We start from the raw sequence: 24,729 nt of genomic DNA on the forward strand, positions 1-24,729 counted from the left end.
TGTGTATTCTATTATCCCTTTTGGTTTTGACCCGGCTTGTTTACCTTACTCTGCTTATCTCTGTTAGCCTTGATTCGGCTTGTCTCTCGCTTACCTGTCTTCTGTTACCCTCGACCTCGGCTTGTCTTTGACCATTCTATACTGTACTACTTACGTTAGTCCGGCCATTCTAAGGTCCGGTATACGTATCTGGCTACTGTTTGTACTCTGCGTGTTGGATCCCTGTCCCGATCCTGACAATAGGTTCTTAACATTATGGGGAATTTTATCCTCAATACTCATCTCCTCATAGAAGGAATGAAAAACCTGATGAGTCTGGGTTGCTACTGTCTTCATTTCAAGACCTACATATATTACGGTCCCTGGATCTACTCCTGTACCATGTATTTTGAAACCCAAAGAGATTCCCAAACTTATCAATGAAGTGCTGTGAATTGGAAATGGTCATATGCACAGGGTTACACTCCATAGTTTTACAATACAGTGCAGTGGGCAACATTTGGATAATTATATCTTGGTCTACTGTTTTACCCCAGGTTGCCCACCCTACACATGACCAATATGGGCAGCAGTTAAAGTCTCTATTTGGGCAGTCAGGATCAGTAGATCTTTTACTGGGGACATAAATATTTATCATTGAACCCATAAGTCCGTTCCCATTTAAGATTTACACATACATTCCAAGGTTTTCCACTACCCGAAATCGCCTTACATGCATCAAATAATAGAATACCCGTGGAATGTATGGTGCTTATCACAGTCCTATTTATTAATGTCCCCTGGGAATTACTATTCCGAATTAACAACCAAATTGTACAGGATTGGAATTGGGGATCAAAACATTTAGACTCACCTGATATCAGTTGACACACACACTATAATCAGTATCTAAGTACCTACACCTAGACACAGATCCTTTATATTTATAGTGTGAGTGCCAAATTAGGGTCTGGGATATCTGGTTACCTATTTTCGTAGTCTCAATACAACTAACACAGCTTGGAATATCCTTACCTTTACCCTCCTGAAAAATCATAAAAATACTAAGACACATAATAAAACACATTATTCTTGCGGTCCTCATCTTTATTCTTCAACCGTGCGACGGCACTTTAGCTTCCCGACTGTGAGGGCTGCAAGGATTGGCGTTCTTCTGATCCTCACTTTCCTTTACAGAGGTCCCTTCGAGACACTCTGGCTATGAAACGTAGGCAGGTGGTCAGGCTTTATTATGGCCGTCAAAACATCTACTTGCTGATCTCAGATGTTACTTTCAACCACGATGTCCCAATACTTCGCACTCACTCCAACTGAGTCACCCGCTTAAACCGGATCTTACAAGGATTTTCACGATCTGGAGCGGCTTGCCAGGAATCTGCCGCTGGTTTAACCCTAGAGTGATGAATCCAAGGAGTCACCTCTGCCACCTTTACAGCTGTTGGGGTAGATAAAATAACAACATACAAAGGCTAACAGGATACACCCCGAGCTTTAACTCAATATGTATCAGTGGGATGTTACGAGCAAGTCTTGGAGGATTATTTTCTGCCCATACTCCTGGAATGTCAAATACAGATCCATCACTCTTTGGGTTCGCATTTGTTATTACAGAATAGAAACACCATTTTTCTTCTTTTGGCACCAATACTGCTATTATGCCAGGTGATTTATTAAACTTCAGAGACATTGATCCATTAGGTAGAAAAGTTATCTGAGCTTGAAGCTTTGATAATAGATCTCGTCCTAGAAGTTGAACTGGACACTCCTGCATGTATAGGAATTGGTGCTTAACAAAATGGCCTCCCAGAATGCAAGTGCGACTCTTAAGAACCGGTCTAGCAGAGCTCTTCCCAGTTGCTCCTATTACCGTTATAGTTCTTCCTGAACGAGGAGCAACTAATTTAGTCACCACGGAATGTTCAGCACCAGTGTCTATCATAAAAGAACTCCTCTTTCCCCCTATTGCTACATCGACCATAGGCTCTGCTCGGCCAAGGGGGATGGAGCCCGGTCGGTATCAATAGTCCTCCATAACAGTGTCAGCCAGACCCACAAAATCTCTATCTTCTCTTTCTCTAGGTCTCTGTATGGGTGGATAATATCTGTCCCCTTGCACACTTCCTCTATTCTTCCCTTTATAGTTACCACCATAACTTCCTCTTCCTCTATAACTACCACTATAACCTCCCCGTACTCTTCTCTCTCCTTATCTATCACTTTCATAATGCTCTCTCTGTGGGCATTCATTCTTCCAATGTCCCTCCTTTTTACAAAACGCACATTGATTCCTGCTTAGTGGTCTCCTACTCAACCTATTTTCAACTCCTCTATTCACCTCTCTTCCCTGTCTCTCTACACTTGCAATAGCTACCGCTAGCATATCTGCCTTCTTCCTCATTTTACGTTTTTCTTCCCTCTTTGTCTCTGTTTCTCTATTCATGTATACTTTATTCGCAATCTCCATCAACTGTGATATAGACATCCCTACAAATCCCTCTAACTTCTGTAATTTCCTCTTAATATCACCTTGGGCCTGGCTGACAAAGGCTGAGTAAACCATTCGGGAATTCTCAGGAGCCTCTGGAGTAAAAGGAGTATACAATCTGTATGCCTCCAGTAATCTTTCATAAAAGGCACTAGGTGACTCATCAACCTTTTGCAGCACCTCAGCCGTCTTTGACATATTGATTCCCTTCTTCCCTCCTGCCTTCATGCCAGCAATTATGGCTTCCCGATAAGCCCTTAATTGGGGCATGTCAGCACCATTCACATTCCAATTTGGATCGACATTTGGATAATGGGCTGCAGCCCATGCAACTGGATTGGCCTGATTTTGAGTATGGGTCGTTTCCTCAAGCGCTTTAATAGCCGCTTGATTAATCCGGGTCCTTTCCTCACAATTAAATAAAGTTAATAATAATTGCTGGCAATCGGCCCAGGTGGGATTATGTGTTTGGATAATAGAAGTAACCAAATCTGTCATGACTTGAGGTTTGTCAGTATATGAAGAGTTATGAGTCTTCCAGTTAAATAAATCAGTCGTAGTGAAGGGGACAAATACAAACACTGGATCTGCCCGTTGTATTTGGCCATTTTCATCCACGTGTGTTGGGCCCGGTCTAAGTTGGAGGGGCATTTGGTAATGTCGGGGTTGAAGGGCACCAGTCATCTGTCGGGTTAATATGGGACTTCAGCAAGACTGTTTTATAATAATTTCCGGTCTAGGGGTAGTAAGGTAAGGGGAGTGAGGCGGATTAATTTTACCGGACGGAAGTTCAGTCAACAGGATATTGTGGGCCGGGCTGGGAGGAGCCTGACCAGGGACCAGAAGTGACGTTAGTTCCGGATATATAGAACTAGTGGAGTTAGGTACCGGAAGGGGAGGACTCAGAGCGAGTGGGCTAGGCTCTCAACTAGATGCATGAGTGGGCAGGGACAATGGGAAAGGGGGAGTGGCAACACCAGTAGCACCTCCTCTAACCTTAGAGGAAGTGTAAGGGGGTGGGGAGGGAAGTTCAGTCTCAGAGGGAGAGTCTAAAATGGGCGGGGTTGCGGCCCTGATGGAGAGACGAGTCCTAGCCACCATGAGGCGACATTGCTCCTCGTGGCATACCTTAATCCATTTAGGCAATTCTTCCACAATCTGTTTCCAACAATCAATATACGGAAACTGATCATAAAATTCAGGCCTACTAGATACAGCCACGTGCACACGTTGTACCAAAATTACGTGGTGGCCATGCGGTCACCAAGATAGGCCAATCTCTACTACATAATGTAGTCAAAAGTTTTGGGGACAATTTTACCCCAAAATCATAAGCTTTATATCCCTTTGTAAAGTTTTTCATCATACACGACAAGGGATCAACAATCTTTGAGTCAGACGCACCCATACTGGCAACGGAGCTCTAATACAAAGAAACACAATACTCCAAACACACTTCCAACAGTCACACTCGTTTCCCTGGCAACAGCACCACGTGGCACAGTTGCTAGGCCAAACACACACACGCACAGGATCCTCACACGCTCAACAATATCACGACGTCGCACACACAAGTAAAATCAAGACCCACCAAACACTATATACTAATCAGTGCAACTATTAAGCAAACCATACAATTATCCACACTATTAATCCACATAAACTAACTGATCACATAACATTCCAACAATTTTGTCACTACAGTCAGTGGTTATGGTACATTTAGTAATAATTGTACAGTTAGATAATTATGGTGTTAGAGTTACATTATCAATTAGTAATAGTTAAGGGGTTACACATACAATGTTAAACAGTAATTTTAGTGTTTGTTAATGTAATATTAGTGGTTATGATACTTTGAAGTAGTTTTGGTATTATAAAGTAGTTATGGTATTATAAAGTGGTTATGGTATTTTGAAGTAGTTATGGTATTCCAAAGTGGTTATGGTATTATAAAGTGGTTATGGTATTTTGAAGTAGTTATGGTATTATAAAGTAGTTATGATATTATAAAGTGGTTATGGTATTACAAAGTGGTTATGGTATTTTGAAGTAGTTATGGTATTACAAAGTGGTTATGATGTTATGAAGTGGTTATGGTATTTTGAAGTAGTTATGGTATTTTTGAAGTAGTTATGGTACAGTTTTTAAATCACAGGTCAATTAGTAACAGTTATGGTGTTACACATATAACACAAAACAAACAGTTTTCTAGTAGTTCTATACAATACACAATGTCAGTAATTATAATACATGTTAGTGGTTATGGTACCGTGCACTATTTTACAGTTATACACACAATTTACACTCCCACTAGACGGCAGAGCTCAAGCTTTCTAGCAGGACATACAATTTAACCAATTCACCAACTACAGTATATTTAACAACATTTACAATAATCCCAACTATTCTAACTGGCCAGCACCTCGAGAACTATCGATTTATTTACACCAAAAATCGGTTAGTCTCTGCTGCCCAGAGACCACATATAGCGAACTAGTGGGCGGAATTTACACCAATACCCATTTAGTCTATCTACTCTATCAATAGTCTAGTGGCTGGATTTACAAAAGAGCACACTTAGCCAAGATAGGGTGAGATCTAGCGGACGGAATATACACCAATATCCGCTAGTCTCGCCGGCCTCCCCGACCTAGCAACCAAAATTTACACCTAGCATGCTAGTCAAGACAGGACACCGGTGTCCGACATGAAGTATGTACACCAAGTTTCAGTCTGACCCAATACCACCTATATTAGACGGGCTGACTACAGAGCGTCTAATGTCCAATAAGCGTTGCGCCTTCGCTTCTTCCTTCCAGAGGGAAGGGGCCAATTCCAATAACCGGTTCCAAATATAAAAACCCTTGTGGGTCTACCGCTCTAACGGTATTAATTTTACCTTTTAGTTTCTGGACCTGGGCTTCACACTCATCGATGGGGCACCCCGGTACTCACTGCGCAGAAGCTGATGATCTCCTGGACAAAAGGCCAGTGGCACCGAGACAAAAGGAGGTCCACGCAGTAGAAGTCCAGGGGTGCAGAATAGAGAAGTTGGTAAAAGATTACCGTCTCAAAACCGTCTCATCTCATCTACACAGGCCTCCAGCGATGAGGTTCCCGGCCAATGCACCAAGTAATGTTACAGGGGAAGTAACAGGAACGAACCGCAGAAGCCACACATAGAGATATGGACACAGGTCTTCAGGAAGTAAAAGGCCTTTATTCACGTACCGATCGGGTCTCAGATGAACTCCTGTTCCAAAAATATCTGAGAGGCAAATACATTGTTCACAGGACTTTTGTTAACAGCATATCCCCTCCCATACAGTATAACCCCTCCTATATTCCTCAGACCAATCAGCACACAGGATATTCAGGATCACCTTATATGGCAGACCACATGGCCTGTTGAAGACAAAGTATTTTACTATCCACTTCCACACATGCTCAGTATACTGATGACTCATCCAACTGTTTGTAACCAGATACTAATTAGCATATGCCATGTGGAGATTTCGGCCTACTAAATTTTGACCATGCTGGATTCCCATCACACTTCCACACATGCTTAGTATACTGATGACTCATCCAACTGTTTGTAATCAGATACTACTTAGCATATGCCATGTGGAGATTTCGGCCTACTAAATTTTGACCATGCTGGAATCCCATCACACTATGACTACTGTTTTTCAGAATCAGCTATATCTGCTCAAGTGTTCAATTTCAATTCACTATAATTTAGTGTGTAGTGAATAGACAACTCTGTGTTTCAGCTGTGTTTTTTGCTTCATTTTAGTTTATAATTTGACAATTTAATGAAATAACAATACATTTTTGCTTTTTAGGTCATTGTCCTGTTGTAGGATAAAATTGACAGCAATCAAGTGCCAGATGGAGTGATAACTAGTGCGAACTTCCGCAAATGTTCGCGAACCGGTGTTCTGTCAGATTACTATACCTCGTCAGATTTCTATACCGGAAGTGACGCGGCCGCACCGGATGTGACGCAGCCGCACCGGACATGACGTTTCGGAGCAGGAGAAGGAGGAGCAGAGTGCCGCGCAGGCGCAGAAGAACAGGTAGGATTATTTTTTTACCACGTTACAGAGAGGAGGACGCGTACTGCGCATGCGCGAACAACACACTGCGCCTGCGCTTGGAGCCACAAGGGGGGGGGGGGTAGGGGATCTAATGGGCCAGTGCGCACGCGCGCCTAAGTACTCCCGTCGGGCACAGACAGCACGCGTGCGCACCAGCGGGCAGGGAGATCGATTCTGCCGAATATTCATCCGATCTCCCTGCCCCACACTGCGCACGCGCCAACCCAGCCAGGACAGCCTCGGACACCGCGCATGCGCACTGAGGGGGTATAGAAATCTGATGGCCATATCTTCTGCTAAGAAATCTCCTACCCCTGAGTGCGCATGCGCGGTGTCTGCATTCTGACATCTATCAGGTAAGCCTCGCTCCCAACACTCTCAGCCATCAGGGGGGGACTGTGCTGTATTGGGGGTAACTTGCAGTATGGGGGGGGGGGGGTTCTGGACAGTATTGGGGGGAACTTTGCTGTATTGGGGGGGACTGTACAGTATTTGGGGGGGGGGGCTGTGCAGTATTGTGGGGGCTGTGCTGTATTGGGGGGGGGCTGTGCTGTATTGGGGGGGCTGTGCTGTATTGGGGGGGCTGTGCTGTATTGGGGGGGCTGTGCTGTATTGGGGGACTGGACAGTATTGGGGGGACTGGACAGTATTGGGGGGGTCTGGACAGTATTGGGGGGGTCTGGACAGTATTGGGGGGTATGTGCAGTATTGGGGGGGTCTGCACAGTATTGGGGGGTTCTGGACAGTATTGGGGGGGTCTGGACAGTATTAGGGGGGGTCTGGACAATATTGGGGGGGTCTGGACAGTATTGGGGGGGTATGTGCAGTATGGGGGGGGGTCTGGACAGTATTGGGGGTATGTGCAGTATTGGGGGGACTGGACAGTATTGGGGGACTGTGCAGTATTGGGGGGGTCTGGACAGTATGGGGGGGACTGTGCAGTATTGGGGGGTCTGCACAGTATTGGGGGGGTCTGCACAGTATTGGGGGGGTCTGGACAGTATTAGGGGGGATGTGCAGTATTGGGGGGTTATGTGCAGTATGGGGGGGTCTGTGCAGTATGGGGCGGTCTGTGCTGTATATTGGGGCTGTGCGTTAGATGTGGGGATGGGGGGGGGGTTGTGCGTTAGATGTGGGGGGGGTGGGGGGAGCTGTTCAGTTTGTGGGGCCTGTGTGTTATATGTGTACAGCCCTGGTTTGACTACAAAACATTTTGTTTCAGAAATCTCAGACGCCATGGCCTGCTTTTTGCTAAGAAAGCCCAGCTATCTAGTCACTCACCAGGGGTGGATGAGAAACTGCACCCCAGCCAGAGGGACTGCCCCACATCTGCAACCAAATCCGTCTGTCACTGAATTCTGTAATCTCCGTGACATTGTGCATTGTGTATGTATGGTACTCCCAATTCTTATATTTAATACGGTGTGTCTCTCACAATCTTTGTGTCTGTCTGCTGTAAATATGTGGCACGCAAGTCTGCACGAACGGTGTCTGTTTTGCCATTTTACTCTAACCATTATATTTTTGTGTGTGTCACAACTCTGCCAAGCATGTTCTCCTATGGGGCACGAAGTACATAAAGAGGAATGAAGAAGTCCACGTTTGAGGCTCGCGTCCAGGGTGGATTATTGAAGTGCCATCTGACACGTGACAAGTTTCTCCTGTTTGCACGGCGACTTCAACATTGTGTACTGTGATCAGAGGTAGGTAACCTTAGGCAGTCCACATGCTGTGAATTACATCTTTGCCAGCATTATGGGAGGTGTAGTCCAAAACATCTGGAATACCGAATGTGTATGAATGAAAAGTATGGTGTGTGTGAATGGTCAGTAACAAGGGTTGAAGCCTTGACGTGGCGTTACTGCTCACATGTGTATTCATGTGCCAATTCAACCAATGTGAGTCACTGTAATACTTATAAGGTAACCAAAAGTACTGTGATTGTGGAGAATTAAACGCCTGTATCACCTACACACTGCGACCGTATCTCCTATACACTGCTTATACTGTGACCCTATCGCATATACACTGCTTGCACTGTGACCCTATCGCCTATACACTGCTTACACTGTGACCCTATCGCATTTACACTGCTTACACTGTGACCCTATCGCCTAAACACTGCTCATACTGTAAGCACAGACATGCTTTTATTCAAAATTGAAAGCGCTCGACCATTCTTTCTATTCTACGCCTCCAATCTCCAACATTGAAATTGTCGTTTGTAATAATATAAAATAAGTAATATGCTTTCTGATTACGATTTGGTGAGTTGTAACTATATTTTTTATTTTTACAGTTCCAGAGGGAAGGAGCAAACCGCTTTGAGGAGTCCCTGCACAAGAGACTATTGGATACTGAAGGGCTGTACTGCAGTGTCGGCTCTAGACTTGGCGAGGCCTTAGGCGAAACTCATACATGAGACCCCACGAAGAACACCATTAGTGAAGAAAAAATAGTAGTTGACTTTGTGTATAAGAAGCTGTAGATATATTGATGGGGGAGCTTTCAGCACTGGATACACAGAGCTAGTCTCTGTATACATCGTTTCATTGTCTACCTGAGTGTGTGTCTGACAGTGAGTATCCTTGTATCTGTATGTATGTATCTCTGAGCATGTGTATGTTTGTGTACTGACTGGCCTTTGGCACTGAGTTTATGGCGAAGCTATGTTTTATGACGGAGTGTATGATGATTGCCTTTGGGGGGTGACAGGGTGAGTAAAGGGGTAACTGTGGCAGGGTGAGTGTAAAAGAGCAGGAGGGTGCCAGCGTGTTGAGGGTTGACAGTGTGTATGGAGGGAGGTGCCAGAGTGTGGAGAGTGGTGCTCGTGTGTACGGGGAATGGTGGCCATGTGGGGAGGGTGACATAGTGTGAGGGGGAGGGTGATGGGGGAATGACAGAGTAAGCGGGGGGTGACGTAATGTGAGAGTATGGGTGACAGAGTAAGGGTGGGTGACATAGTGTGAGGAGGGTGACAGAGTGAGGGGGTGTTGGTGTGGTTGACCGTAAGAGGGGGGTGACAAGGGGTGATGAGGTGAGGTGACAGTAAGGGAGGGGTGACAGGGTGTGGGGGGCTGACAGGGTGAGAGGGGGTGACAGGGGGATGACAGAGTAAGAGGGGGGTGACAATAACAATATCTGATATTAAGCCACATGTGCAATTATTATGTAAATAATGGACAACATACTTTTTCAATTTTGTTAAATTAGAAATTAAATATTGTTTGACTTTTTTATATTGCCACTTTTAGAAAGATTAAAACTCTTAATTTTTAAATTGGAACAAAAAAGAGAGAAATCTGTCCTATAGGATATAGATCGCAGTGTATGCGATAGGTAATGAACAGTTAAAATACCCTTTAATAGAATTGGGTAAATATAGTGAAAACTAATATAACGAAAAAGGTAAAGAGAAGAGTGCAGAGACACACACGGAGAGGAAAAATTAGTGTGTCAAAAAACAACTAAATAATATATGTAACTACTATAGGTGCCCAAATGTCATAAAACTAGGCAAGTACTGTAAGTGCCGCAATTGATCTATATGCTGGTAATTAGTACCACAACGGTAACTATGATCGGTATGGTAACAAGTGACCCAACAGTAGATGAGGCAGATAACAGTAGGGGATATCAAATATCACGGGGTAACGGTAGTAGTATACGTATAGTTATTAAGATAAAACAGTACCGATGTCCTACATAGAGTCAGTACGTCCCCAAAGATATCTCAATTGGAGAGTAGGAAAGCCATGTATTGGCATGGAGAGTACCACCGACCAATCTTTAGCTCAAACCACCGGTCCCTAAATGGAACTATTTACTAGGGTATACAATCCTAGTGGGCAGTGTGAGAGAAGAGAGTAGCCGGGTATCGGTTTAGTGGAGGGGGTGAGCCGTATACCGACTAGAAAAATGTCGGATTACAGTGTGCCTCCCTCCGGGTTAAGCATACATACCCATAAAAAATTATGGTCAATGAAGGAAAGGGTCGAGGTTATTACCCATGGTTGCCGATGTTAGGCGAACTGTATGGGTAGATGAATTTTAATATCACCGGTTAGTCGTGTTTCTTAGACTAACTTGTTTTGACCTGTGGTTGCCAGTGTCGGACAAACCAAGGTGGTGACCCGATAGTAAAATCGAGACAAGAGGTATCCTTACTCGACTACCTTACTATAGTTGGCTATCATTGTTGGTGTAGACGCTACCAAGTAGCCCCCCATTAAGTGTATAAATGTCTGTATGATAAGCAGAAAGTTTAAATACAGGGAGGGTAGAATGGTGCCTTCGTGGGTACCAGGTATAGTAAAGTGGTAGGAGACAAGGAAGAGGGAAGGGTATGTAATAAATGTTTGCCCTAATAGTTCCTTTTCAAAGGTACAATTAATTTTGTTGTAATAGAGTAGTACCCTGGTCGATACTAAAGGTTACTGTTCGTCCGGAGCTTAATTAGGCATCCCGTATGTGTGAGGTAGTAAACCGGGATGCTGGATGATAATAACAAGTATCGCTCGAGTGCAAGGTTTTGGTCAACCAAGAGATTTTCGTAATAATGTCCGAGGAGTCAAGGTAACCTTGAGGTGGACGGGTTAGTGTCAAACCCGAGACCGATAATAGGTGCCACACTTCAGCCCATTAATTTTGTTGTAATAGAGTAGTACCCTGGTCGATACTAAAGGTTACTGTTCGTCCGGAGCTTAATTAGGCATCCCGTATGTGTGAGGTAGTAAACCGGGATGCTGGATGATAATAACAAGTATCGCTCGAGTGCAAGGTTTTGGTCAACCAAGAGATTTTCGTAATAATGTCCGAGGAGTCAAGGTAACCTTGAGGTGGACGGGTTAGTGTCAAACCCGAGACCGATAATAGGTGCCACACTTCAGCCCGACGCGCGTTTCGCCTGTGTAAAGAGGCTCATCAGGGGGAGAAGTCTTCCCTGATTCATCAGGTTTAAAAAGCCCGCTCACAAATCTGATTGGTTGCTGCAGATAAGAGAGGGAGGGGCCAAAATACGGTGGTCCATGGAGCACAAACTAGTGCTAATTGCGAAATTCGCAATGGGAGTCTGTACGGTAAACGTCTCCGGTAGATAAGTCATGATCAACGTTATCCTTAGGGGAGGTGTGCAAATTGGTCAAAATTACGCTGAGTCCATGGGGGATAGTACAAATGCCCAATATGTCAACGCAAAAGAAGAGAGTATGACGAAAAGGAAAATAACATAAATTAAAATAAGTTTAAACAGTCAATACCAATAACTGATAGAATGCCCAAAAGGGCTTATTGCCGTAAGTCCATGATGGTGAGGCTTAGTGATCGTACAATTAAGTGACGATCCTGATACGGTCTTGACGATTATAGGTTACTAGGGGATTAGATATTAGACCGGCAGTTTGGTTGGTATTGTGACATAAGCTGGTAGGACCATGTCAATTGTCAACTATAATTCGTGTGACACATGATATAGTCTAGTAGTCAGACCCAGAGGTGATGACACGAGACAGACTCTGCTGGTCTTGACCCGTTAATGGATCGTCAGAAGTCTGCACTCAGTGTGGCTGGAATCTAGGAATAGAGTGAAAAAGATACTACAATATGTCGATAGGTGAATACAACAGTTTACAGAAAGAGTCCCGATGGTCTAGTATCCAATCGGGAGTGGATGCAGATGGGAGAGGGCACAAGGGTAGGTAAGTTATCCCTAGTGGTGCCCTCCAATTGCCTAAGTTAGTGGATTGTTGTAGAAGTAGGTCCCCAAGGCGGAGCCATAGTCCCATGGAAACACCACCTTAGTGTATGAATGGGGTGTAGTTGAACTCCTCATTCAAGCCGAGAGGGGATAATGTCTTGAAAGAAAAAATCCACTGAGACTCTTTGCGCAACAACGCCTTATTGAAATCGCCCTTTCTAGGGTTAGGGAGCAGTTTCTCTATTGCTTGGAATTTGAGATTATCAGGTTTGCCATCATGAAAGTTTTGAATGTGCCGAGCCACCGGGGTTGGAGTTACCCTGTTGTTAATGGATGTTACATGCTGTAATATTCTCCGCCTAAATTGTTGGAAAGTTTTCCCAATGTACTGCGTGCCGCAGCTACAGGTAATTAAGTATATAATTCTGGTAGTACTGCAGTTTACCAGGGCGTTGGTCTCCACAGTGTAGTTGGTCTGGGTGGAGGTGGTAGACTTGGAGGGTAGAATGTACTGGCAGGCCTTGCAATGTCCGCATCTATATGTTCCTTTAGTCTCTGAGAGCCAGTTTGTGGTTGGCAGAGAGGATGCTAGATGACTCCGGACAAGTTGATCTTGCAGGTTGCAAGGCCGGCGTGCTGTAATTGAGGGATACTTTGGTAACAATTTGGAGAGTACAGGGTTATGGAGAAGTATTGGCCAGTTGGTTTGGAGAATTTTGGACATCGGTCCCCAACCTTGATCGTAGGTAGCGATACACCGTGGGGCCTTGGATTCTTGTCTCCGTATCGTAGGTAATAGGGTTGATGCTCTGTCCAACAAGCAAACCCGATGGAAGGCCTTTTTCAGAACCCGATTGGGATAGCCTAGTTCCTTAAAACGAGATCTTAGAATTTGACATTCTTTATGAAACGTGTGGTCTACTGAGCAGTTCCTTCTGGCCCGCAGGTACTGGCCGTATGGGATCGAGGCTTTCAATTTAAACGGGTGGTGGCTGTCCCAGTGAAGAAGGCTATTTGTGGAGGTGGCCTTCCTGAATAGTTCTGTTTCAATAGTACCATCCATAAGCAACAGGATCTTTAGGTCCAAGAAGACCAGCTCATTTTCGTCTATGACATAGGTTAGCTTTAGGTTGATGTCATTTGCGTTAAGGTCCTTGACAAATTCCTGAAACATGGGGACGGATCCTGCCCACATGATTAGGAGGTCATCTATATACCTATGCCAACTTAAAACAAATTCACTGAAGTGGTCAAAACGGGGTGTGGAGACAATACACTGCTCCCACCATCCCAGAAATAAGTTGGCATAGGTAGGTGCGCAAGCCGTCCCCATGGCAGTCCCAGAGATCTGTAGGTAGTGTTGGCCATTAAAGACAAAGTAATTGTGAGTTAATATGAATTCAAGTAGAGTTAGAATAAACTCCGTCGGAAGGTTGCTGTAGGCAGTGTTCTCCAAGAAGAACCTGCAAGCCCTGAGGCCTTTGTCATGAGGGATGTTGGTATATAAAGCAACAACATCGAGACTGGCTAGCTGGGTATACGGTGGGACTGTCAAGTTCTGTAGCATCAGCAGGGTGGATTTCGTATCCTGTAAGAAGGATGGTAGTTTTAACACCATGGGGTGAAGAATGCTCTCGATGAATTTACTGGGAGATTCTGTTAGGCAGTTATTACCCGACACAATGGGCCTGCCAGGAGGGGGATGCAAGCCCTTGTGTACCTTTGGTAAACAATAGAAGGTTGCTATGGTGGGATTTTTGTGTGGTAGGAGAAACCGGAATTCATCTTTGTTAATGATGGAACTGTTCAGGGCCTCATTAAGGAGTTTCTCTAACTCATCCGCGAACATCTTAGTTGGGTCTGAGGGGAGAGCCTTATAATATAGTTGGTCGGAAAGGTGTGACATGCACATCTCAATATAGTCGGGACGGTTCATCAGTACAGTGTTTCCACCTTTGTCAGCTGGTTTGATAATGATTTCTGTCTGTTTTTGGAGATCTTTAAGGGCCTGCCGTTCCATAAAGCTGAGGTTACTAGTACCGAAATTGTGGGTCGGAGCGGATTCAAGCTCTTTCAGTGACATCTGGACGAAAAGGTCTACATGTGGTGAGTCGGCAAAGTTTGGTGTGAAATAACTTGCAGATTTGAAACTCGTGAGGGGTCTTGAGAGATCACTTTCGACCAGGAGGGTGTCCAATGTTCTGGATAATTCGTAGTCCTCTACTGAGAGACCCATCTCGTTAGCCATCACTTGATCCTTTTTGGCGTGAAAGATGTTCAGGGCTAGTTTCCGTCCAAACAGATTAAGGTCCTTAGACCAGGTAAACTTATTGCAGGTAGGTGTGGGTACAAAGGATAGTCCCCGATTCAATAGGGATAGGTGGTGTTTGTTTAATGGAAAGTCTGATAAGTTAATGATTTTATTAGAGGCTATTGTCTCTGGGTACGGTTCTGGTTCTTGTATCCCCAGCGATCCCTGTCTCTCAGGCGTCCCCGTTGCTGTCGCGGTTGATCCTGTTCTAAAAAAGAGTTTGAGGAGGGATTGGTAGAAGTCTGAGAGTTTGCAATATCAGTGGATACTGGGATATCCAGAAACGAAACTATCTTATCAGGGCTTTTAAGTATGCTTTTGTTACTGGTATTTGAAGAGGACCTAGGTTCCCTTGAGCGGTCACTGTTGCGGTTAAACGGTGATCTTCGTCTCCTTTGTGGAGGTTGATCCTGGTCGGACCAATCCGTCTCGCCTGAGGAGGAACCCTGATAGTTATTGCGCCTTCTAGAGTATTTGGTAGAAGGCCTGAAGATTGTGCCGTTTTTGAAATCCTTGAAGTCCCGCTGAAATTTATTGTGTTTTTTGATTTTAAGATGGTGTCTGAAATTATTGATGTTCTGTTGTAATTTATTTTCCATTGGTATGAAAAGAGCGTCAGTATTGTAGTTTTTTATTCCAACAATGTCATTTTTTAGTTTGGAGTTGATTATTTCAAAATTTGTAGATTCCAGTCTAACCAGAAAATCCATTAGTCTGGCCGAGCAGTCAAGCAGGATAGAGTTCCATTCGCTTAACTGCTCGTCCGTCTGGATTTTATCTGGCAGTAATATCTCTGGGCGAAGTCCTCTGGGAACCAATTTCTGTTCCATATATTGCTTCAGACTGGTTAATTCCCAGAGGCTTCGAGTTTGGTCCTGATATGTTTTTTGAATGTTAAAAAAGGCGGTATTAATGTCATCAGTGATTGCAGCATTAAGGTTAAGTGGATTCGTAGAAAAAACGTTAGTTATTTCGTCATGGCCTAGGTTATGGTCGCCTAGACGGTCCAGAAGGTCAGTCATTAGAAGATTTGTATTCGGGTGTTGCCGTACAGAGCTTAATATTCAATAACTGTTCTTGTGTTAGTATGGTAACCCAATCTAGTTTTAAAGAGGCCAATTGGTATTAAAACCTTGAAAAAAAATGAATGAAAAGAAATAGGAGTGGCCAATCGATAATGCGGACAGAGCAGGGGGTAACCCTAATAGTAAATTGGAACAAAAAAGAGAGAAATCTGTCCTATAGGATATAGATCGCAGTGTATGCGATAGGTAATGAACAGTTAAAATACCCTTTAATAGAATGGGGTAAATATAGTGAAAACTAATATAACGAAAAAGGTAAAGAGAAGAGTGCAGAGACACACACGGAGAGGAAAAATTAGTGTGTCAAAAAACAACTAAATAATATATGTAACTACTATAGGTGCCCAGATGTCATAAAACTAGGCAAGTACTGTAAGTGCCGCAATTGATCTATATGCTGGTAATTAGTACCACAACGGTAACTATGATCGGTATGGTAACAAGTGACCCAACAGTAGATGAGGCAGATAACAGTAAGGGATATCAAATATCACGGGGTAACGGTAGTAGTATACGTATAGTTATTAAGATAAAACAGTACCGATGTCCTACATAGAGTCAGTACGTCCCCAAAGATATCTCAATTGGAGAGTAGGAAAGCCATGTATTGGCATGGAGAGTACCACCGACCAATCTTTAGCTCAAACCACCGGTCCCTAAATGGAACTATTTACTAGGGTATACAATCCTAGTGGGCAGTGTGAGAGAAGAGAGTAGCCGGGTATCGGTTTAGTGGAGGGGGTGAGCCGTATACCGACTAGAAAAATGTCGGATTACAGTGTGCCTCCCTCCGGGTTAAGCATACATACCCATAAAAAATTATGGTCAATGAAGGAAAGGGTCGAGGTTATTACCCATGGTTGCCGATGTTAGGCGAACTGTATGGGTAGATGAATTTTAATATCACCGGTTAGTCGTGTTTCTTAGACTAACTTGTTTTGACCTGTGGTTGCCAGTGTCGGACAAACCAAGGTGGTGACCCGATAGTAAAATCGAGACAAGAGGTATCCTTACTCGACTACCTTACTATAGTTGGCTATCATTGTTGGTGTAGACGCTACCAAGTAGCCCCCCATTAAGTGTATAAATGTCTGTATGATAAGCAGAAAGTTTAAATACAGGGAGGGTAGAATGGTGCCTTCGTGGGTACCAGGTATAGTAAAGTGGTAGGAGACAAGGAAGAGGGAAGGGTATGTAATAAATGTTTGCCCTAATAGTTCCTTTTCAAAGGTACAATTAATTTTGTTGTAATAGAGTAGTACCCTGGTCGATACTAAAGGTTACTGTTCGTCCGGAGCTTAATTAGGCATCCCGTATGTGTGAGGTAGTAAACCGGGATGCTGGATGATAATAACAAGTATCGCTCGAGTGCAAGGTTTTGGTCAACCAAGAGATTTTCGTAATAATGTCCAAGGAGTCAAGGTAACCTTGAGGTGGACGGGTTAGTGTCAAACCCGAGACCGATAATAGGTGCCACACTTCAGCCCATTAATTTTGTTGTAATAGAGTAGTACCCTGGTCGATACTAAAGGTTACTGTTCGTCCGGAGCTTAATTAGGCATCCCGTATGTGTGAGGTAGTAAACCGGGATGCTGGATGATAATAACAAGTATCGCTCGAGTGCAAGGTTTTGGTCAACCAAGAGATTTTCGTAATAATGTCCGAGGAGTCAAGGTAACCTTGAGGTGGACGGGTTAGTGTCAAACCCGAGACCGATAATAGGTGCCACACTTCAGCCCATTAATTTTGTTGTAATAGAGTAGTACCCTGGTCGATACTAAAGGTTACTGTTCGTCCGGAGCTTAATTAGGCATCCCGTATGTGTGAGGTAGTAAACCGGGATGCTGGATGATAATAACAAGTATCGCTCGAGTGCAAGGTTTTGGTCAACCAAGAGATTTTCGTAATAATGTCTGAGGAGTCAAGGTAACCTTGAGGTGGACGGGTTAGTGTCAAATCCGAGACCGATAATAGGTGCCACACTTCAGCCTGACGCGCGTTTCGCCTGTGTAAAGAGGCTCATCAGGGGGAGAAGTCTTCCCTGATTCGTCAGGTTTAAAAAGCCCGCTCACAAATCTGATTGGTTGCTGCAGATAAGAGAGGGAGGGGCCAAAATACGGTGGTCCATGGAGCACAAACTAGTGCTAATTGCGAAATTCGCAATGGGAGTCTGTACGGTAAACGTCTCCGGTAGATAAGTCATGATCAACGTTATCCTTAGGGGAGGTGTGCAAATTGGTCAAAATTACGCTGAGTCCATGGGGGATAGTACAAATGCCCAATATGTCAACGCAAAAGAAGAGAGTATGACGAAAAGGAAAATAACAAATTAAAATAAGTTTAAACAGTCAATACCAATAACTGATAGAATGCCCAAAAGGGCTTATTGCCGTAAGTCCATGATGGTGAGGCTTAGTGATCGTACAATTAAGTGACGATCCTGATACGGTCTTGACGATTATAGGTTACTAGGGGATTCATTTTTTTCAAGGTTTTAATACCAATTGGCCTCTTTAAAACTAGATTGGGTTACCATACTAACACAAGAACAGTTATTGAATATTAAGCTCTGTACGGCAACACCCGAATACAAATCTTCTAATGACTGACCTTCTGGACCGTCTAGGCGACCATAACCTAGGCCATGACGAAATAACTAACGTTTTTTCTACGAATCCACTTAACCTTAATGCTGCAATCACTGATGACATTAATACCGCCTTTTTTAACATTCAAAAAACATATCAGGACCAAATTCGAAGCCTCTGGGAATTAACCAGTCTGAAGCAATATTTGGAACAGAAATTGGTTCCCAGAGGACTTCGCCCAGAGATATTACTGCCAGATAAAATCCAGACGGACGAGCAGTTAAGCGAATGGAACTCTATCCTGCTTGACTGCTCGGCCAGACTAATGGATTTTCTGGTTAGACTGGAATCTACAAATTTTGAAATAATCAACTCCAAACTAAAAAATGACATTGTTGGAATAAAAAACTACAATACTGACGCTCTTTTCATACCAATGGAAAATAAATTACAACAGAACATCAATAATTTCAGACACCATCTTAAAATCAAAAAACACAATAAATTTCAGCGGGACTTCAAGGATTTCAAAAACGGCACAATCTTCAGGCCTTCTACCAAATACTCTAGAAGGCGCAATAACTATCAGGGTTCCTCCTCAGGCGAGACGGATTGGTCCGACCAGGATCAACCTCCACAAAGGAGACGAAGATCACCGTTTAACCGCAACAGTGACCGCTCAAGGGAACCTAGGTCCTCTTCAAATACCAGTAACAAAAGCATACTTAAAAGCCCTGATAAGATAGTTTCGTTTCTGGATATCCCAGTATCCACTGATATTGCAAACTCTCAGACTTCTACCAATCCCTCCTCAAACTCTTTTTTAGAACAGGATCAACCGCGACAGCAACGGGGACGCCTGAGAGACAGGGATCGCTGGGGATACAAGAACCAGAACCGTACCCAGAGACAATAGCCTCTAATAAAATCATTAACTTATCAGACTTTCCATTAAACAAACACCACCTATCCCTATTGAATCGGGGACTATCCTTTGTACCCACACCTACCTGCAATAAGTTTACCTGGTCTAAGGACCTTAATCTGTTTGGACGGAAACTAGCCCTGAACATCTTTCACGCCAAAAAGGATCAAGTGATGGCTAACGAGATGGGTCTCTCAGTAGAGGACTACGAATTATCCAGAACATTGGACACCCTCCTGGTCGAAAGTGATCTCTCAAGACCCCTCACGAGTTTCAAATCTGCAAGTTATTTCACACCAAACTTTGCCGACTCACCACATGTAGACCTTTTCGTCCAGATGTCACTGAAAGAGCTTGAATCCGCTCCGACCCACAATTTCGGTACTAGTAACCTCAGCTTTATGGAACGGCAGGCCCTTAAAGATCTCCAAAAACAGACAGAAATCATTATCAAACCAGCTGACAAAGGTGGAAACACTGTACTGATGAACCGTCCCGACTATATTGAGATGTGCATGTCACACCTTTCCGACCAACTATATTATAAGGCTCTCCCCTCAGACCCAACTAAGATGTTCGCGGATGAGTTAGAGAAACTCCTTAATGAGGCCCTGAACAGTTCCATCATTAACAAAGATGAATTCCGGTTTCTCCTACCACACAAAAATCCCACCATAGCAACCTTCTATTGTTTACCAAAGGTACACAAGGGCTTGCATCCCCCTCCTGGCAGGCCCATTGTGTCGGGTAATAACTGCCTAACAGAATCTCCCAGTAAATTCATCGAGAGCATTCTTCACCCCATGGTGTTAAAACTACCATCCTTCTTACAGGATACGAAATCCACCCTGCTGATGCTACAGAACTTGACAGTCCCACCGTATACCCAGCTAGCCAGTCTCGATGTTGTTGCTTTATATACCAACATCCCTCATGACAAAGGCCTCAGGGCTTGCAGGTTCTTCTTGGAGAACACTGCCTACAGCAACCTGCAGACGGAGTTTATTCTAACTCTACTTGAATTCATATTAACTCACAATTACTTTGTCTTTAATGGCCAACACTACCTACAGATCTCTGGGACTGCCATGGGGACGGCTTGCGCACCTACCTATGCCAACTTATTTCTGGGATGGTGGGAGCAGTGTATTGTCTCCACACCCCGTTTTGACCACTTCAGTGAATTTGTTTTAAGTTGGCATAGGTATATAGATGACCTCCTAATCATGTGGGCAGGATCCGTCCCCATGTTTCAGGAATTTGTCAAGGACCTTAACGCAAATGACATCAACCTAAAGCTAACCTATGTCATAGACGAAAATGAGCTGGTCTTCTTGGACCTAAAGATCCTGTTGCTTATGGATGGTACTATTGAAACAGAACTATTCAGGAAGGCCACCTCCACAAATAGCCTTCTTCACTGGGACAGCCACCACCCGTTTAAATTGAAAGCCTCGATCCCATATGGCCAGTACCTGCGGGCCAGAAGGAACTGCTCAGTAGACCACACGTTTCATAAAGAATGTCAAATTCTAAGATCTCGTTTTAAGGAACTAGGCTATCCCAATCGGGTTCTGAAAAAGGCCTTCCATCGGGTTTGCTTGTTGGACAGAGCATCAACCCTATTACCTACGATACGGAGACAAGAATCCAAGGCCCCACGGTGTATCGCTACCTACGATCAAGGTTGGGGACCGATGTCCAAAATTCTCCAAACCAACTGGCCAATACTTCTCCATAACCCTGTACTCTCCAAATTGTTACCAAAGTATCCCTCAATTACAGCACGCCGGCCTTGCAACCTGCAAGATCAACTTGTCCGGAGTCATCTAGCATCCCCTCTGCCAACCACAAACTGGCTCTCAGAGACTAAAGGAACATATAGATGCGGACATTGCAAGGCCTGCCAGTACATTCTACCCTCCAAGTCTACCACCTCCACCCAGACCAACTACACTGTGGAGACCAACGCCCTGGTAAACTGCAGTACTACCAGAATTATATACTTAATTACCTGTAGCTGCGGCACGCAGTACATTGGGAAAACTTTCCAACAATTTAGGCGGAGAATATTACAGCATGTAACATCCATTAACAACAGGGTAACTCCAACCCCGGTGGCTCGGCACATTCAAAACTTTCATGATGGCAAACCTGATAATCTCAAATTCCAAGCAATAGAGAAACTGCTCCCTAACCCTAGAAAGGGCGATTTCAATAAGGCGTTGTTGCGCAAAGAGTCTCAGTGGATTTTTTCTTTCAAGACATTATCCCCTCTCGGCTTGAATGAGGAGTTCAACTACACCCCATTCATACACTAAGGTGGTGTTTCCATGGGACTATGGCTCCACCTTGGGGACCTACTTCTACAACAATCCACTAACTTAGGCAATTGGAGGGCACCACTAGGGATAACTTACCTACCCTTGTGCCCTCTCCCATCTGCATCCACTCCCGATTGGATACTAGACCATCGGGACTCTTTCTGTAAACTGTTGTATTCACCTATCGACATATTGTAGTATCTTTTTCACTCTATTCCTAGATTCCAGCCGCACTGAGTGCAGACTTCTGACGATCCATTAACGGGTCAAGACCAGCAGAGTCTGTCTCGTGTCATCACCTCTGGGTCTGACTACTAGACTATATCATGTGTCACACGAATTATAGTTGACAATTGACATGGTCCTACCAGCTTATGTCACAATACCAACCAAACTGCCGGTCTAATATCTAATCCCCTAGTAACCTATAATCGTCAAGACCGTATCAGGATCGTCACTTAATTGTACGATCACTAAGCCTCACCATCATGGACTTACGGCAATAAGCCCTTTTGGGCATTCTATCAGTTATTGGTATTGACTGTTTAAACTTATTTTAATTTATGTTATTTTCCTTTTCGTCATACTCTCTTCTTTTGCGTTGACATATTGGGCATTTGTACTATCCCCCATGGACTCAGCGTAATTTTGACCAATTTGCACACCTCCCCTAAGGATAACGTTGATCATGACTTATCTACCGGAGACGTTTACCGTACAGACTCCCATTGCGAATTTCGCAATTAGCACTAGTTTGTGCTCCATGGACCACCGTATTTTGGCCCCTCCCTCTCTTATCTGCAGCAACCAATCAGATTTGTGAGCGGGCTTTTTAAACCTGACGAATCAGGGAAGACTTCTCCCCCTGATGAGCCTCTTTACACAGGCGAAACGCGCGTCGGGCTGAAGTGTGGCACCTATTATCGGTCTCGGGTTTGACACTAACCCGTCCACCTCAAGGTTACCTTGACTCCTCGGACATTATTACGAAAATCTCTTGGTTGACCAAGACCTTGCACTCGAGCGATACTTGTTATTATCATCCAGCATCCCGGTTTACTACCTCACACATACGGGATGCCTAATTAAGCTCCGGACGAACAGTAACCTTTAGTATCGACCAGGGTACTACTCTATTACAACAAAATTAATGGGCTGAAGTGTGGCACCTATTATCGGTCTCGGGTTTGACACTAACCCGTCCACCTCAAGGTTACCTTGACTCCTCGGACATTATTACGAAAATCTCTTGGTTGACCAAAACCTTGCACTCGAGCGATACTTGTTATTATCATCCAGCATCCCGGTTTACTACCTCACACATACGGGATGCCTAATTAAGCTCCGGACGAACAGTAACCTTTAGTATCGACCAGGGTACTACTCTATTACAACAAAATTAATTGTACCTTTGAAAAGGAACTATTAGGGCAAACATTTATTACATACCCTTCCCTCTTCCTTGTCTCCTACCACTTTACTATACCTGGTACCCACGAAGGCACCATTCTACCCTCCCTGTATTTAAACTTTCTGCTTATCATACAGACATTTATACACTTAATGGGGGGCTACTTGGTAGCGTCTACTGTATATCTAAACACCAACAATGATAGCCAACTATAGTAAGGTAGTCGAGTAAGGATACCTCTTGTCTCGATTTTACTATCGGGTCACCACCTTGGTTTGTCCGACACTGGCAACCACAGGTCAAAACAAGTTAGTCTAAGAAACACGACTAACCGGTGATATTAAAATTCATCTACCCATACAGTTCGCCTAACATCGGCAACCATGGGTAATAACCTCGACCCTTTCCTTCATTGACCATAATTTTTTATGGGTATGTATGCTTAACCCGGAGGGAGGCACACTGTAATCCGACATTTTTCTAGTCGGTATACGGCTCACCCCCTCCACTAAACCGATACCCGGCTACTCTCTTCTCTCACACTGCCCACTAGGATTGTATACCCTAGTAAATAGTTCCATTTAGGGACCGGTGGTTTGAGCTAAAGATTGGTCGGTGGTACTCTCCATGCCAATACATGGCTTTCCTACTCTCCAATTGAGATATCTTTGGGGACGTACTGACTCTATGTAGGACATCGGTACTGTTTTATCTTAATAACTATACGTATACTACTACCGTTACCCCGTGATATTTGATATCCCTTACTGTTATCTGCCTCATCTACTGTTGGGTCACTTGTTACCATACCGATCATAGTTACCGTTGTGGTACTAATTACCAGCATATAGATCAATTGCGGCACTTACAGTACTTGCCTAGTTTTATGACATTTGGGCACCTATAGTAGTTACATATATTATTTAGTTGTTTTTTGACACACTAATTTTTCCTCTCCGTGTGTGTCTCTGCACTCTTCTCTTTACCTTTTTCGTTATATTAGTTTTCACTATATTTACCCCATTCTATTAAAGGGTATTTTAACTGTTCATTACCTATCGCATACACTGCGATCTATATCCTATAGGACAGATTTCTCTCTTTTTTGTTCCAATTTACTATTAGGGTTACCCCCTGCTCTGTCCGCATTATCGATTGGCCACTCCTATTTCTTTTCATTCTTAATTTTTAAATCTACAGTAATTTGTCTGTTATAACATTAACCTGTTAATTATTGTGGGACAGTGGAGAGAAAACCCAAACTGGGACTCTACCAAACAATCCAGGACTATTAGGAAATATGGCTTTGTAACAACATTTGATAATTTATGGTGCATATAGGTCCTCTTGTCACTGTGCCTATGCATAGTTTTGCTTATAAAAGATAGCAATAAGCATAGTAAGAAATTGCTCTTTAAAAGCCCACGTCATCTCGTTTAACCCCTTAAGGACCAAACCTCTGGAATAAAAGGGAATCATGACATGTCACACATGTCATGTGTCCTTAAGGGGTTAAATGGTTTGGGTGCAGTGCCAATGTCCCCTTAACCCTGCAATGTTAAAGGGACACTCCAGGCACCCAGATCACTTCTGCTTATTGGAGTGGTCTGGGTGCCAACTCCCACTACCCTTAACCCTGCAAGTGTAATTATTGCAGTTTTTTATTGCAATAATTACCTTGCAGGGTTAATTCCACCTCTAGTGGCTGTCTACTAGACAGCCACTAGAGGTCACTTCCTGCATCCTGCATCACTTCCTGCATCACTTCCTGTGTGAGGACCTCCAGCGTCGCTCTATTC

The sequence above is a fragment of the Pelobates fuscus genome, chromosome 1 (genome assembly GCF_036172605.1).
Source record: "Pelobates fuscus isolate aPelFus1 chromosome 1, aPelFus1.pri, whole genome shotgun sequence".
Classification (NCBI taxonomy): Eukaryota; Metazoa; Chordata; class Amphibia; order Anura; family Pelobatidae; genus Pelobates; species Pelobates fuscus.